Source organism: Trichechus manatus, unplaced genomic scaffold (genome assembly GCF_000243295.1).
Source record: "Trichechus manatus latirostris isolate Lorelei unplaced genomic scaffold, TriManLat1.0 scaffold00237, whole genome shotgun sequence".
Lineage (NCBI taxonomy): Eukaryota > Metazoa > Chordata > Mammalia > Sirenia > Trichechidae > Trichechus > Trichechus manatus.
This window is the reverse complement of record NW_004444173.1, coordinates 647,199-662,459: the sequence shown is the minus strand read 5'-3', so window position 1 is coordinate 662,459 and position 15,261 is coordinate 647,199.

The window sequence follows — 15,261 nt, the reverse complement described above, 5'->3', positions numbered from 1 at the left end:
CAGAGATCGCATGATAGAATTTTGCAAGACCCATGACTTCTTCATTGCAAAAACCTTCTCTCAACAACATAAACGCTGACTATACACGTGAACCTCACCAGATGGAATATAGGAAAATCAACTAAATCTGTTTTGATTTGGAAAAGATGGAAAAGTTCAATATCATCAGTCAGAACAAGGCTAGGGACTGACTGTGGAACAGACTATCAGTGACTTACATGCAAGTTCAAGTTGAAGTTGAAGAAAATTAAAACAAGTCCATGGTAGCCAAAGTACACCTTGAGCATATCCCACCTGAATTTAGAGACCATCTCAAGAATAGATTTGACACGTTGAACGCTTATGACTAAAGACCAGATGAGTTGTGGAATGACATCAAGGGCATCATACATGAAGAAAGCAAAAGGTCATTAAAAAGACAAGAAAGAAAGAAAAAAACAAAATGGATGTCAGAAGAGACTCTGAAACTTGCTCTTGAACGTTGAATAGCTAAAGGGAAAGGAAGAAATCATGAAGTAAAAGAACTGAACAGAAGATTTCAAAGGGCAACTCAAGAATACAAAGTAAAGTATTATAATGAAATCTGCAAACACCTGGAGATAGAAAACCAAATGGGAAGAACACACTTGACATTTCTCAAGCTTAGAGGACTGAAGAAAAAATTCAAGCCTCGAGTTGCAGTACTGAAAGATTCTAAAGGGGACATATTCAGCAATGCAGGAAGCATCAAAAGAAGATGGAAAGAATACAGAGAGTCACTATACCAAAAAGAATTGGTCGACGTTCAACCATTTCAGAAGGTAGCGTATGATCAGGGACTGATGGTACTGAAGGAGAAGGTCCAGGTTTCCCTGAAGGCCTTGGTGAAAAACAAGGCTCCAGGAATTGAGGGAATAGCAATTGAGATGTTTCAACAGAAGGATGGAGCTCTAGAAGCACTCGTCTGTATTTGCCAAGGAATCTGAAAGACAGCTACCTGGCCAACCAACTAGAAGAGATCCATATTGGTACCCATTACAAAGAAAGGAGATCCAACAGAACATCAAAATTATCAAACAATATCATTAATGTCACACACAAGTAAAGTTTTACTGAAGATCATTCAAAAGCAGTTGCAGTAGTACATCGACAGGGTATTGCAAGAAATTCAAGCAGGATTCAGAAGAGGACATGAAACAAGGGATATCGTTGATGATGTCAGATGGATCCTGGTTGAAAGGAGAGAATACCTGAAAAATGTTTAAGTATGTTTTATTGACTATGCGAAGACATTCAACTGTGGGGACCCTAACAAATTATGGATAACATTTTGAAGAATAGAAATCCCAGAACACTTCATTGGGCTCATGAGGAATCTGTATACATATCAAGTTGTTCGAACAGAACAAGGGGATACTGTGTGGTTTAAAATCAAGAAAGGTGTGTGTCAGGGTTGTATCCTTTCACCATAATTATTCAATCTGTATGTTGAGCAAATAATCCGAGAAGCTGGACTATATGAAGAAGAACATGGCATTAGGATTGGAGGAAGACTCATTAACAACCTGCGATATGCAGATGACACTACCTTGCTTGTTGTAAGCAAAGAGGACTTGAAGGACTTACTGATGATGATCAAAGACCATATCTTCAGTACGGATTATATCTCAATGTAAAGAAAACAAAAATCATCACAACTGGACCAATAAGCAACATCATGATAAATGGAGACAAGACTGAAGTTATCAAGGATTTCATTTCATTTGGATCCTCAATCAAACCTCATGGAAGCAGAAATCAAGAAATCAAACAACACACTTCATTGGGCAAATCTGCTGCAAAAGATCTCGTTAAAGTGTTAAAAAGCAAAGATGTCACTTTAAGGACTAAGGTGTGCCTGACCAAGCCATGGTGTTTTCAATTGCCTCATATGCATGTTGAAATTTAAAAATGAATAAGGAAGACAGAAGAAGAATTGATTCCTTTGAATTGTGGTGTTAACCAAGAATATTGACTATGCCATGGACTGTCAAGGAACAAATGTGTTTTGGAAGAAGTACAGCCAGAATACTCATTAGAAGCAAAGATGACGAGACTTTGTCTAACATGCTTTGGATATGTTATCATGAGGGACCACTCCCTGGAGAAGGACATCATGCTTCATAAAGCAGAGGGTCAGCGAAAAGGAGGAAGGCCCTTAACGAGATGGATTGACTCAACAGCTGCAACAATGGGATAAAACACAGCAGTGATTGTAAGAAGGACGCAGAATTGGGTAGTGTTTCATTCTGTTGTATGTGGGGTCTCTATGAGTCAGAATCTACTTGAGGGCACCTGGCAATAACAAAAGCATTGATTTCTTAATTAGAAGACATTTAATTAGAAATTATTAAAAATCAAAGATCTTTTCTTATGCAGACAAAACTCCTTTGCATTATTTGTGAAACATTATTTATATTTCCAACTTATTTTACCAGTCAATCTCCTCTAATACTATTACTTACTCTTGCATTTTGACAATAGCATTCTACATGTTGAAGTCCTATAATCTTTTCAAATAATGAGCAAACATATTTACTGTGTTTTTTAAATATTTATTTGGCTAAACTCTCATCTGTGTGTTTCTGTTCTTTATTTCAACTATGACCCAAACAGAATAGCATTCTCTGTCAAATTCAACAAGTTTAGTATATTTTTAAAATGTATTTCTTAGTCTGTTACGTGTCCTGTTCTAAGAATTTTGTACATTGTATATCACACATACCATCTCATATTTCCTTTCCTTAGTCTTGTGTTTTTTAATTGAATTCAACTTAAATACAACTTTAGCCACTAGGGTTTTTTTGGTCATAAAAATTAGATCAAGTAATGAAAGGACTGTCACTTATTGAAATAAGGAGTCATTATGTACTTTGTCTCAAAAGTTTATAAAATACTATGGAACATATATTATTATATCTGTTGTTTTGTTGTTAGGTGCCATCTAGTAAGTTCTGGCTCATAGAAACCCTATGTACAATAAAACAAAACACTACCTGGTCCTGTACTATCCTTCCGATCATTGCTATGTTTGAACCCATTGTTGAAGCTACTGTGTTAATCTATCTTGTTGAGGGTCTTCCTCTTTTTTGCTGACCCTCTACTCTACGAAGCATGATGTCCTTCTCCAGGGACTGGTCCCTCCTGATAACACGTCCAAAGTACATGAGACAAAGTCTCTCCGTTTTCACTTCTAAGGAGCATTCTGGCTGTATTTCTTCCAAGATAGATTTGTTGATTCTTCTGGCAGTCTATGGTATATTCAATGTTCTTCACCAACACTATAATTAAAAGTTATCAGTTTCTTCTTCAGTCTTCCTTATTCATTGTCCAGTTTTTGCATGAACATGAGGAGATTGAAAATACCATGGCTTGAGTCACATTCACCTTAGTCCTCAAAGTGACATATCTGCTTTTTAACATTTTAAAGAGATCTTTTGCAGCAGATTTGACCAATGCAATGTGTCTTTTGATTTCTTGACTGCTGTTTCCATGGGCATTGATTGTAGATCCAAGTACATTGAAATCCTTGACAACTTAAATATTTTCTCCATTTATCATGTTGCTTATTGGTCTAATTGTGAGGATTTTTGTTTTCTTTATGTTGAGGTGTAAGCTATACTGAAGGCTGTAGTCTTTGACCTTTATCAGTAAGTCCTTCAAGTCCTCTGCTTACAGCAAGCAAGGTTGTGCCATCTGCACAACACAGGTTATTAATGAGTATCCTCTAATCCTGATGCTGCATTCTTCATATATTCTAGTTTCTCGGATTATTTGCTCAGCATACAGATTTATTTAGTATGATGAAAAGATAAATCCTGAGGCACACCTTTCCTGATTTTAAACCACACAGTATTTCCTTGTTGTGTTCAAACGATGGTGTCTTGGCCTAAGTACAGCTGCCTCATGAGCACAATTAAGTGTTCTGCATTTCCCACTCTTCACAATGTTATCCATACTTTGTTAAGATACACACAGTCGAATGCCTTTGCATAGTCCATAGAACACAGGTAAACATCTTTCTGGTATTCTCTGCTTTCAGCCAATACCCATCTGACATCAGCAAAGATATCCCTCATTCCATGTCCTCTTCTGAATCTGGTTTATTATATCGATCACTTGCTAAATGTACATTTTTCTTCCTTTCATGATCAAATAGATAGACATCTATTGAGTAGCCTAACAAATGCATAACTCTGTCATAAACATGGGAGGCAATGCAAAAGAAGAGCAGAGTCTCTGTAGAAGCAACACTCCAAGAACTTAAAATCTCACTGGAGTGATGGGATTTAAACATTTAAACTGGATAACAATGCAACCCAGTAGAAAACGAAATATACAATTATGCTATTTGGATATGTATGTGCAACAGAAATTCCAAAACAATAATTCTCAGTGTGCCTAGAGTGGAGAATATTTTATGGTGAAAATAGCATTTAGACTTAAACCATAAATAATCAGTGGGCCTTTGATAGTTATCTTCCTTTTGTAACAGCTATGTATGACAGTAGCTCTTTCTCTTTTGATTACCAACAAAGTCTGTAACCAAGCATTTGAAATTGTGCCTATCTGGTAGTTTAGAGACTATACCTCAGAGAAGTTTTAACCTGAAATTATTTTGTTATAAGCAAGATTGACCATGTTTTCCTACATTTGAGGGGCAATTGTCTTTCTTTTCTGAGTGAATTTTCTCTTCATATCCTTGTTTATTTATTTTTCGGGGAAGGGGTTTGAGAGTGAAAAATACATTTATCCTTAACATATACCATCCAGGCCTTCCTGACCTCTACCAAAGAGTCCACTCTGTGGTACGGCCAGATGACTCAAAAACTTTATTGAACAAAGCTAATTAGCTGGATCTGCTTATGAATGCTTAAGAAACAATAAAATCTCTTTTTTAACAAGGGCATTTATTAAAAATTGTAAATATTAAATGGTTATTAGATATTTAATTGAAAACAAAACAAAACAAAATTAGAAGCCTCTGAAGCATTAGACAGAGGATTTAAGAGGAACATAAGCACGCATTTTCATTGACTCTATGTACAACAGAACAAAACACTGCCTGGTCTTGCACCATCCTCACAATTGTTGTTTTTCTTGAGCCCATTGTTGAAGCCACTGTGTCAATCCATCCAGTTGAGGGTCTTCCTCTTTTTCGCTGACCCTCTACTTTACCAAGCATGATGTCCTTCTCCAGGGAATGATCCCTCCTGATAACATGTCCAAAGTATGTGAGACGTAGTCTCATCATCCTTGTTTCTAAGGAGCATTCTGGCTACACTTCTTCCAAGACAGATTTTTTCCTTCTTTTGCCAATCCATGGTATGTATATTCAATATTATTCACCAACACCATAATTCAATGATGTCAATTCTTTTTCAATCTTCTTTGTTTATTGTCTAGATTTCACATGCATGTGAGGCCATTGCAAACACCATGGCTTGGGTCAGGCTCAACTTAGCCTTCGACATGACATCTTTGCTTTTTAACACTTTAAAAAGGTCTTTTGCAGCAGATCTGCCCGATGCAATTCATCGTTTGATTTCTTGACTGCTGCTTCTATGAGTGTTGATTGCGGTTCCAGGTAAAAGGAAATCCTTGACAATTTCAATCTTGACTCCATTTATCACGATGTTGCTTATTGGTCCAGTTATGAGGATTTTTTATTGTGCTTTAGGTGAAAATTTATAGTTCAAGTTAGCTTCTCATGCAAAAATGTATACACATATTGTTAGGTGACCCTAGCTGCAATCCCTATAATGTGACAACCGTTGATGGGCACCTAGGTTGTTTCCGTCTTTTTGCTATTGTGAACAGTGTTGCAGTGAATATTGGTGTACATATATCTATTCGTGTGGCAACTCTTACTTCTCTAGCATATATTCCAAGGAGTGAGATTGCTAGATCATATAATACTTCTATTTCTAGCTTTTTAAGGAAGCACCAAATCGATTTCTAAAGTGCTTGTACCATTTTACATTCCCATTAGCAGTGTATGAGTGTTCCTGTCTCTCTACAACTTCTCCAACATTTATTATACTTTGTGTGTTTTTGATTAGTGCTGGCCTTGGGGTGAGATGGTATGTCACTGTAATTTTGATTTGCATTTCACTAATGGCTAATGATCGTGAGAATTTCCTCGTGTATCTGTTAGACACCTGAATGTCTTCTTTGGTGAAGGAAGTGCCTGATAATGTTCTTTTTCCATTTTTTAGTTGGGTTATTTGTCTTTTTGTGGTTGAAATTTTGCAGTATATTGTAAATTTTAGAGATTAGATCCTGATCAAATATGTCATAGCCAAAAAGTTTTTCCAGTCTGTAGATTGTCTTTTTACTCTTTTGGTGAAGTCTTTTGATGAGCATGACTGTTTGATCTTTAGGAGCTTCCAGTTATCTAGTTTCTCTTCTGGTGTTTGTGCATTGTTATTTACTGTTTGTAATCTGCTTATGCCATGTATTATGGCCCCTAGCATTGTCACTATTTTTTCTTCCATGGTATTTATCATTTTAGATTTTATATTTAGGTCTTTGATCCATTTTGAGTTAGTTTTTGTGCACGGTGCAAGGTATGGGTCTTGTTTCATTTTTTTGCATGTGTATATCCAGTTATGCCAGCACCATTTGTTAAAAAGACTGTCTTTTCCCCAGTTAATGGACTTTTTCAGCCATTGTCAAATATCAGCTGCTCATAGGTGGATGAATATACATCTGGAATCTCAATTCTGTTCCATTTGGTCTATGTATCTGTTGTTATACCAGTACCAGACTGTTTTGAGTACCATGACAGTATAGCAGGTTGTAAAATCAGGCAGTATGAGGCCTCCCACTTTGTTCTTCTTCTTCAGTAATACCTTACTTTTCTGGGTCCTCTTCTTTTTCCACATGAAGTTGGTAATTTAGTTCTCCATCTAGTTAAAAAAAGTCATTAAAATTTGGATCAGGATTGCATTGTATCTGTAGATCTCTTTGGGTAGAATTGACATTTTCACAATATTGAGTCTTCCTATCCATGAGCAAGGTATGTTTTTCCACTTACGGAAGTCTGTTTTGGTTTCTTGCAGTAGTGTCAAGTAGTTTTTTGTAGAGGTCTTTTACATCTCTGATTAGATTTATTCCTAGGTATTTTATCTTCTTAGGTGCTATTAGAAATGGTATTAATTTGATGATTTCCTCTTTGAAGTTCTCTTTTTTTGTGTAGAGGAACCAACTGATTTTTGTATAGACCTTGTATCCTGATACTTTGCTGAAAACTTCTATTAGATCCAGTAGTTTTCTTGTGAATTCTGTGGTGTTTTCTGTTTATTATCATACCATCTGCAAATAGGGATACTTTTGCTTCTACCTTACCAGTTTGGATGCCCTTTATTTCTTTTTCTAGCCTAATTGCTCTGGCTAGGACCTCCAGCACAATGTTGAATAAGAGTGGTAATAAAGGACATCCTTGTCTGACTCCCATTCTCAAGTGGAATGCTTTCAGACTCCATTTAGGAAAATGTTGGCTGTTGGCTTTATATAAATGCCCTTAATTAGGTTGAGGAATTTCTCTTCTATTCCTGTTTTTTTGAGAGTTTTTATCATGAATGGGTGTTGGACTTTGTCAAATGCCTTTTCTGCATCAATTGATAAGATCATGTGGTTCTTGTCTTCTGTTTTATTTATGTGATGGATTACACTGATTATTTTTCTAAATGTTGAAGCATCCCTGATACCTGGTATGAATCCCACTTCGTCACAGAGAATTATATTTTTTGATATGTTGTTGAATTCTATCGGCTAGAAGTTTGTTGAAGATCTTTGCGTCTATACTCATGATGGATGTTGGTGTGTAGTTTTCTTTTTTTGTGGTGTCTTCACCTGTTTTTAGTATCAGGGTTATGCTGACTTCATAGAATGAGTTTGGGAGGATTTCATTGTCTGCTATGCTCTGAAATACCTTCAGTAGTACTGGTGTTAAGTCTTCTCTGAATGTTTGGTAGAATTCTCCAGTGAAGCTATCAGGGCCAGGGTTTTTTTTTTGTTGGGAGTTTTTTTATTACCTCTTCAATCTCTTCTTTCTAGTCATTTGTCCATTTCCTCTAGGTTTTCAAGTTTGTTGCAGTACAATTTTAGTAGTATTCTGTTATGATTCTTTTACTTTCTGTTGGCTCTGTTGTGATCCTAACCATCTCACTTCTTATTCAGGTTATTTGCTTCCTCTCCTGTTTTTATTTTGTCAGTCTGGCCAACGGTTTATTGATTTTGTTGATCTTTTCAAAGAACAATTTTTTGTCTTGTTCAGTCTTTCAATTGTTTTTCTATTCTCTATTTCATTTCTTTCTACTCTAATTTTTATTATTCCCTTTCTTCTTGTGCAGGACTTCTTTTGCTGCACTTTTTATATTAGTGTAAGTTGTAGGGTTAATGTTTTGATGTTGGCCCTTACTTATTTTTTGATGTCTGCATTTATTGCTAGAAATTGACCTCCAATCAATGGTTTTGCTGTGTCTGTCCCAAAGTTTCTAGTAGGATGTGTTTTTGTTCTAGTTTTCTTCTATGAATTTCTTTATTCTATCCTTAATTTCTTCGACAACTCGGTAGATTTTGAGCAAGGTGTTGTTTGGTTTCCATGTATTTGATTTTTTTTTCTTTTCTTTTTCTGTTATTGATTTCTACTTTTATGGCTTTATGGTGAGAAAAGATACTTTGCAATATTTCAATGTTTTGGATTCTGTTAAGTCTTGCTTTATGGCCTAATATGTGGTCTATTCTGGAGAATGTTGCATGTATTTTAGAAAAGAAAGTATATTTGCCTTAAGTGTTCTGTATATGTCTATGAGATCAGGTTGGTTGATTGTGACGTTTAGATTTACTTTGTCTTTATTGAGCTTCTTTTTAGATGTTCTATCCTTCACCAAAAGTGGTGCGTTGAAGTCCCCTACTATTATTGTGGAGCTGTCTATTTCTATTTTCAATGATATTAGAGTTTGTATTATGTATTTTAGAGCCCTGTCATTGGGTGTGTAAATATTTATTATGGTTATGTCCTCCTGGTGTATTGACCCTTTGATCATTATATAGTGTCCTTCCTTATCCTTTGTGGTGGATTTTACTTTAAAGTCTATTTTTTCAGAAATTAATATTGCCACTCCTGTCCTTCTTTGAGTGTTGTTTGCTTGATATATTTTTTACATCGTTTGAGCTTTAGTTTGTTTGTGTCTTTGAGTCTAAGGTGTGTCTCTTGTAGGCAGCATACAGACGGATCATGTTTTTTAGCCATTCTGCCCCCTCAGTCTTTTTATTGGTGTATTTAGTCCATTTACATTCAGTGTAATTATTGATAAGTATGAATTCAGTACTGTCATTTTGATGTATTTTTTTTATGATGTTGACAGTTTCTTTGTTCCGCTTAATTTTCTGTGCTGAGTTGTTTTTCTTTACGTATTTTCTTTTCATCTTTTTCATTATTGATTTTGCATTTGCTGAGTCGGTACTTTTTTCTTCTTTTTTTATTTTGATGTGTTGGTTTGTTAGTTTCCTTTGTGATTACCCTAAAATTTACCTCTATTTTTCTAAGTTTAAGACAATCTTCTGTTTCTCGATATTGTCTTAACCTCCTCTCCATATAAAAGTTTTATGACTACACTGTTTAGTCCCTCTTTTTTGTTTAATGCTGTCATCTTTTACATATTGACATCTCTGTTTCCCTATTTTCAGTGTTTTAGCTTTGATTTATTTTTGTGACTTCTCTGTCTGGGTTGATACCTGGTTGTTTTGTTGTGTGTTCTAGTTTTGAATAGTTACCTGATACTATTGATTCTCTAACTGGAGGACTCGCTTTAGTATTTCTTGTAATTTTGGTTTGTTTTTTTTACAAATTCTTTTAACTTTTCTATATCTGGAAATGCCCTAATTTTGTCTTCATATTTGAGAGATAGTTTTGCTGGATATATAATTCTTGACTAACAATTTTTTTTCCTTCAAGGCATTACTTATGTTATCTCATTTCCTTTCTTGCCTTCTTGGTTTCTGCTGAGTAGTCAGAGTTAGCCTTATTGACTCTCTTTTGTAGGTGACTTTTTCTTTATCCCTAGCTGCCCTTAAAATTCTCTCTTTATCTTTAGTTTTGGCAAGTTTGATTATAATATGTCTTGGTGACTTTCTTTTGGGATCTAGCCTACGTGAGGTTCAACGATCTTCGATAAATATCTTCTCATCTTTCACGATATCAGGGAAGTTTTCTGCCAACAAATCTTCAACATTTCTCTCTGTATTCTCTGTCCACCCCACCATCCTGTTCTTTTACTTCAATCACTCATAGGTTATGCCTCTTTGTAGAGTCCCACATAAATCTTAGGGTTTATTCACTTTTTAAAATTCTTTTGTCTGATTTTTCCTCAAATACATTGGTGTCAAGCGCTTTATCTTTAATCTCACTAATTCTGACTTCCTTTGCCTCAATTCTTCTCCTGTGACTTTCTATCGAGTTGTCTAATTCTGTTATTTTAGTGTTACTCTTTTGGATTTCTATTTGCTTTCTCTCTATGGATTCTAGCAGCTTGTTCAATTTGTCATTTTGCTCTTGTATAGCCTTCCTATATTCCTCTATTGCTTTGTCTCTATGTTCCTTGGCTTGGTCTGTGTTTTGCATGATTTCCTTCCTGATCTCTTGAAGAACTCTGTATATTAATCTTACCTTGTGAATTTTACCTCTGGTAATGCCAAGACCTTCTCTTCATCTGGGAGGTTTCCTGGTTCTTTGCTTTGATTGCTTGCTGAAGCTATCATGGTCTGCCTCTTTATATGATTTGATATTGACTGTTGTCTCTGAGTCATCAATAAGTTATCATGTTTCTTTATTTTATGTTTGCTTACTGTGTCCTAGCTTCTTGTTTTGTTTTATTTTGTTTTGATATGCCCCAAAAGACTGGTCTTGTTAGCTAGTTTCATTACTGGTGTCTTTGAAGCCTTCATGTCCTGTCACCAGGTGGTTGGAGCTGCTACTAGGTATGTGAGCCCTGGGGTCCTTTTACTTTTCTTATGTGGATTCATCTCAGGTGTCCAGGTCATTGGTCAGTGAGCATGTAGTATAGGCTCTCACCTACAGTCCTAGACAAGCTGGACTATATAGGAGTTATTGGAGCAGGCACAGGTGTCTGGCTGCAGTAGGGGGTTATCTGCTGAGCAGGTAGGGGGCTGACAGCTGCCCCTGAGTGCCTGGGTGGAAGGTGTGTCCCTGTTCTCTAGAGAACATACATAGGTGGGTTTTGCAGCTGGACTTTGAGCATCCAGTGCCGTTGATTGTAAGGACTGCAAAACACCACTTCTTTTCAGACCCCTGTCGTGCATGGCTAGGTGTGGTGAGTGGAGCCACTAGTCCTCAGGTCCCTGATGTGGGTAGGTGAGGATCCTGCTTAATGGGCAGGATGTTGTCAAATGTCATGAATCTGCCACTCGTCCTTAGCTTTTGCAGTTGAAAATGGGTTTCAGGTATATACCCTGTTGTACTATCCTAATGAGGGCCCATGCTATTGAAATGGGCCCACACAGGTTTAGGCAGAGGTGAAAGCTTTAGGTGTTTGTGGACCCTGTATGCTTATATCTAGGCAAAGGGTCTGTGCCTGCCCTGAGTTCCTAGCTTAGGGGAACTGGTACTTTCTTTTATCTTGTTTGGTTGTTTGTTTATTTGTTCCCTTCCCAAAGCCAGGAGACTGGCTCAGCACGAAGGGTCTGATTTTCAGCCTCTGGGGTTCTGCAATCCCTTAAGGGAAAAGAGTGTGGAAGGGGCAGTTCAAGGGGAGAGAGGCACTTCCGGGAGGAGGAAGCATCATTTTTATCCTGTGCAGTAGGTTACATGCTTGCACTTAACTTTTGCAGATCCAGCACCACTTCCCCTTGTCTCCAGAGGCTTGTGCAGACTCTCCATCTCTAGGTTTCTCACTACATGGAAAACATGTCCCGTGTTCTACTGCTTGCCTCAGCCTGCATACACCATCTGATCCAGCCTGCAGTGTGTTGGCAAGGTCAGGTCTGGCACTTCCTCACTGCTTCTGATCCGTCTCTCCCTGGCCCTGCCACTCAGTCCAACTTCTCAACATTGTCCTTGATGTTCAGGGCTCCTAGATTGTCATATATATAATCAAATTCATTGTTTTTTCAGGTCTTTGTTGTAAAAGGGACTAAAGGAAGCATCTGACTATTCAGCCATCTTGGCCCTGCCTTAAGCATCATTTTTGTTAGATAACATCTCTGAATGACAAAAATGGTTTGCACTTAACTACTAACCTAAAAGTTGGTGGTCCGAAATCATCCAGTGGTGCCACAGAAGAAAGTCTCAAAAATCCGGTTCCTTAAAAATTATAGCTAAGAAAACTCTATGGAGCAGTTCTACTTTGTAACACGTGGGATCACCAGAAATTGGACTTGATGGCAACAGGTTTGGTTTGTTAGGCAATATTCTGTGCATAGTGTGTTGGTAAAGTATATGAAACCTCTTATCAATATAAATGTAAGTTTACATTCTAGTTGCTCTCAAGTTGATTTCCACTCACGGGAACCTCACATGTATCAGGGTAGACCTGTACTCCACAGGGTTTTCAATGGCTAGTTTTTCTAAAGTAGATTGCCAGGCCTCTCTTCCGAGGTGACTGTGGGTGGACTGGAACTTTCAACCTTTTGGTTAGCAGCTAAGGATGTTAACTGTTTGTACCACTCAGGGACTCCAGTTTTCCATAAGTCTTCATATTAAGAGGAAAACAGATTGTATGTTACTTGTATGACTCCACTTTCTATCACATTTAATAATGTATATTTAAAGTCATTGAGCAATAAATTTCATATTGACCTAAAAGTATCTGAGTAGCCCATCAATTCTGTTTCTCATGCTTAAATTCTGAAATACATTCTGGGACTGTACAAAAGACACAAGCTACTGTGATTGACATCCAAGTACTATGAAATTATAATCTTTGGATTATATTGGTAATAGGCTAGTACTATATAATTTCTAGTTACTATGTTGTTCATAATAATGAAGAGTCAGAACTTTAATTATTTTTATATCTTCTGGTTTATACAATTGTGGGGTAAATGGCCCTAAGTAAGGTGGACTTTGTCCATGCTTCTGGAGAAATAACCCTTGTAGTAACTCGGGTGCTAATGTTGGTACTCCTAGGCCACACCAGAGGATTTGTGCTGGTAGGTGAGGGATGGCCCGGTAAGAAAAGACTCACCTGGGAGACTGATATCAACCAGCCTCAAGGGGCATGATTTAGCTTACAGGACTGGCCACTAAAACCCAGAACAGTAAGGCTCAGAGAGCATCCTGGTCGTCAGAGAGAGGGTGATGTTCCTTCTCCAAGATAAGGCAGTTCCACATTGGAAAACTTCACAGAACTCACCTGTAAATCTTTTCCTTATGATGATTTTGATTTATATCCTCTTACTATAATAAAACTGGTACTTGCGAATATAATATCTTCCCTGAGTTCTGTGAGTCATTCCAGTGAATTAACAAACCCAAGGACAATGTCCACTTAACCTGTGAGCTCTGAGTTAGCTTAGGTAGGTAGGAACAGGGAGAGAGAGTGCTGTGTGAATGGCTGGTGTCAGAAATTATGGAGAAGTGGGAAAGTGGGGATATTATTGATCTTAAAGTGACATCTTTGACTTTTAACACTTTAAAGAGATCTTTTGCAGCAGACTTGCCCAATGCAATGCGTCCTTTGATTTCTTGACTGTTGCTTCCATGGACATTGATTGTGGAGCCAAATAAAATGAAATTCTTTACAACTTCAGTCTTTTCTCCGTTTATCATGCTGTTGCTTAGTGGTCCAGTTGTGAGTGTTTTTGTTTTCTTTATGCTGAGATGTGATCCATACTGAAGGCTGTGGTCTTTGACTTCATCAGTAAGTGCTTCAAGTCCTCTTCACTTTCAGCAAACAAGGTTGTGTCATCTGCATATCACAGGTTGTTAATGAGTCTTCCTCTAATCCTGATGCTGTGTTCTTCTTCATATAGTCCAGCTTCTCAGATTATTTGCTTAGCACACAGATTGAATAAGTATGATGAAATGCTACAACCCTGACGCACACCTTTCCTGACTTTAAACCACTCAGTATCTACTTGTTCTGTTTGAATGACTGAGTCTAGTCTAAACACAGGTTGCTCATGAGCACAGTTAAGTGTTCTGGAACTCCCACTCTACACAAAGTTTCCATAATTTGTTATGATCCTCACAGTTGAATGCCTTTGCATAGTCAATGAAACACACATAAACATCTTTCTGATATTCTCTGCTTTCAGCCATGATCCATCCAACATCAGTAATGATATCCCTTGTTCCACATCTTCTGAATCCAGCTTGAATTTCTGACAGTTCCCTGTCTATGTACTGCTGCAACCGCTTTTGAATGAACTTCAGCAAAATTTTACTTGTGTATAATACTAATGATATTGTTTGATAATCTCAACATTCTGTTGGATCACCTTTCTTTAGAATGGGTACAAATATGGATGTTTTCCAGTGGGTCGACCAGGTAGCTGTCTTCCAGATTTCTTGGCATAGACAAGTGAGCATTTCCGGTGCTGCATCTGTTTGTTGAAACATCTGCATTGGTATTCTGTCAACTCCTGAAGACTTTTTTCACCAATGACTTCATTGCAGCTTGTGCCTCTTCTTTCAGTACCATCGTTTTTTGATCATATGCTACCTCCTGAAATGGTTGAATGTCCTGAATAAAAAGACAAAGCAAACAAACAAAAAACAGAACAACAGAAGTAGTGTCCTTATAAAGACGAATAGACAATTAGCAAAACATAAGAAATATGTACTATAACTTGTCAGATGGTATGATGTATTATAAAGAAAAATAAAATGGCACAATGAGAATATGGCATGCTGAGGAGTTCAGTTACCTAGGGTGATTAAGACAGACCTCAGTCATAAGGGGTCATTAATGAGAAAGTAAGTCACATGAAATCCTGAAGGAGAACTATTCTAGTCAGAAGTGAGAGTAAATGCAAAAACTTTAAGTCAAGTGTGGTTGATATGTTTATGGAAAAGAAATAAAGAAGCTCTGGTGGTGCAAATGTTAAGCTCTCAACAGCTAACTGAAAGGTTGGTAGTTCGAACCCATCAGCCACTCAACAGAAGAAAAGATCCAGAGATCCGCTCCTGTGAAGATTACAGCTTAGAAAACTCTCTATGGGACAGTTTTACTGTGTCATATAATATCACTTTGGGTTGGAATTGTCTTGGTTGCG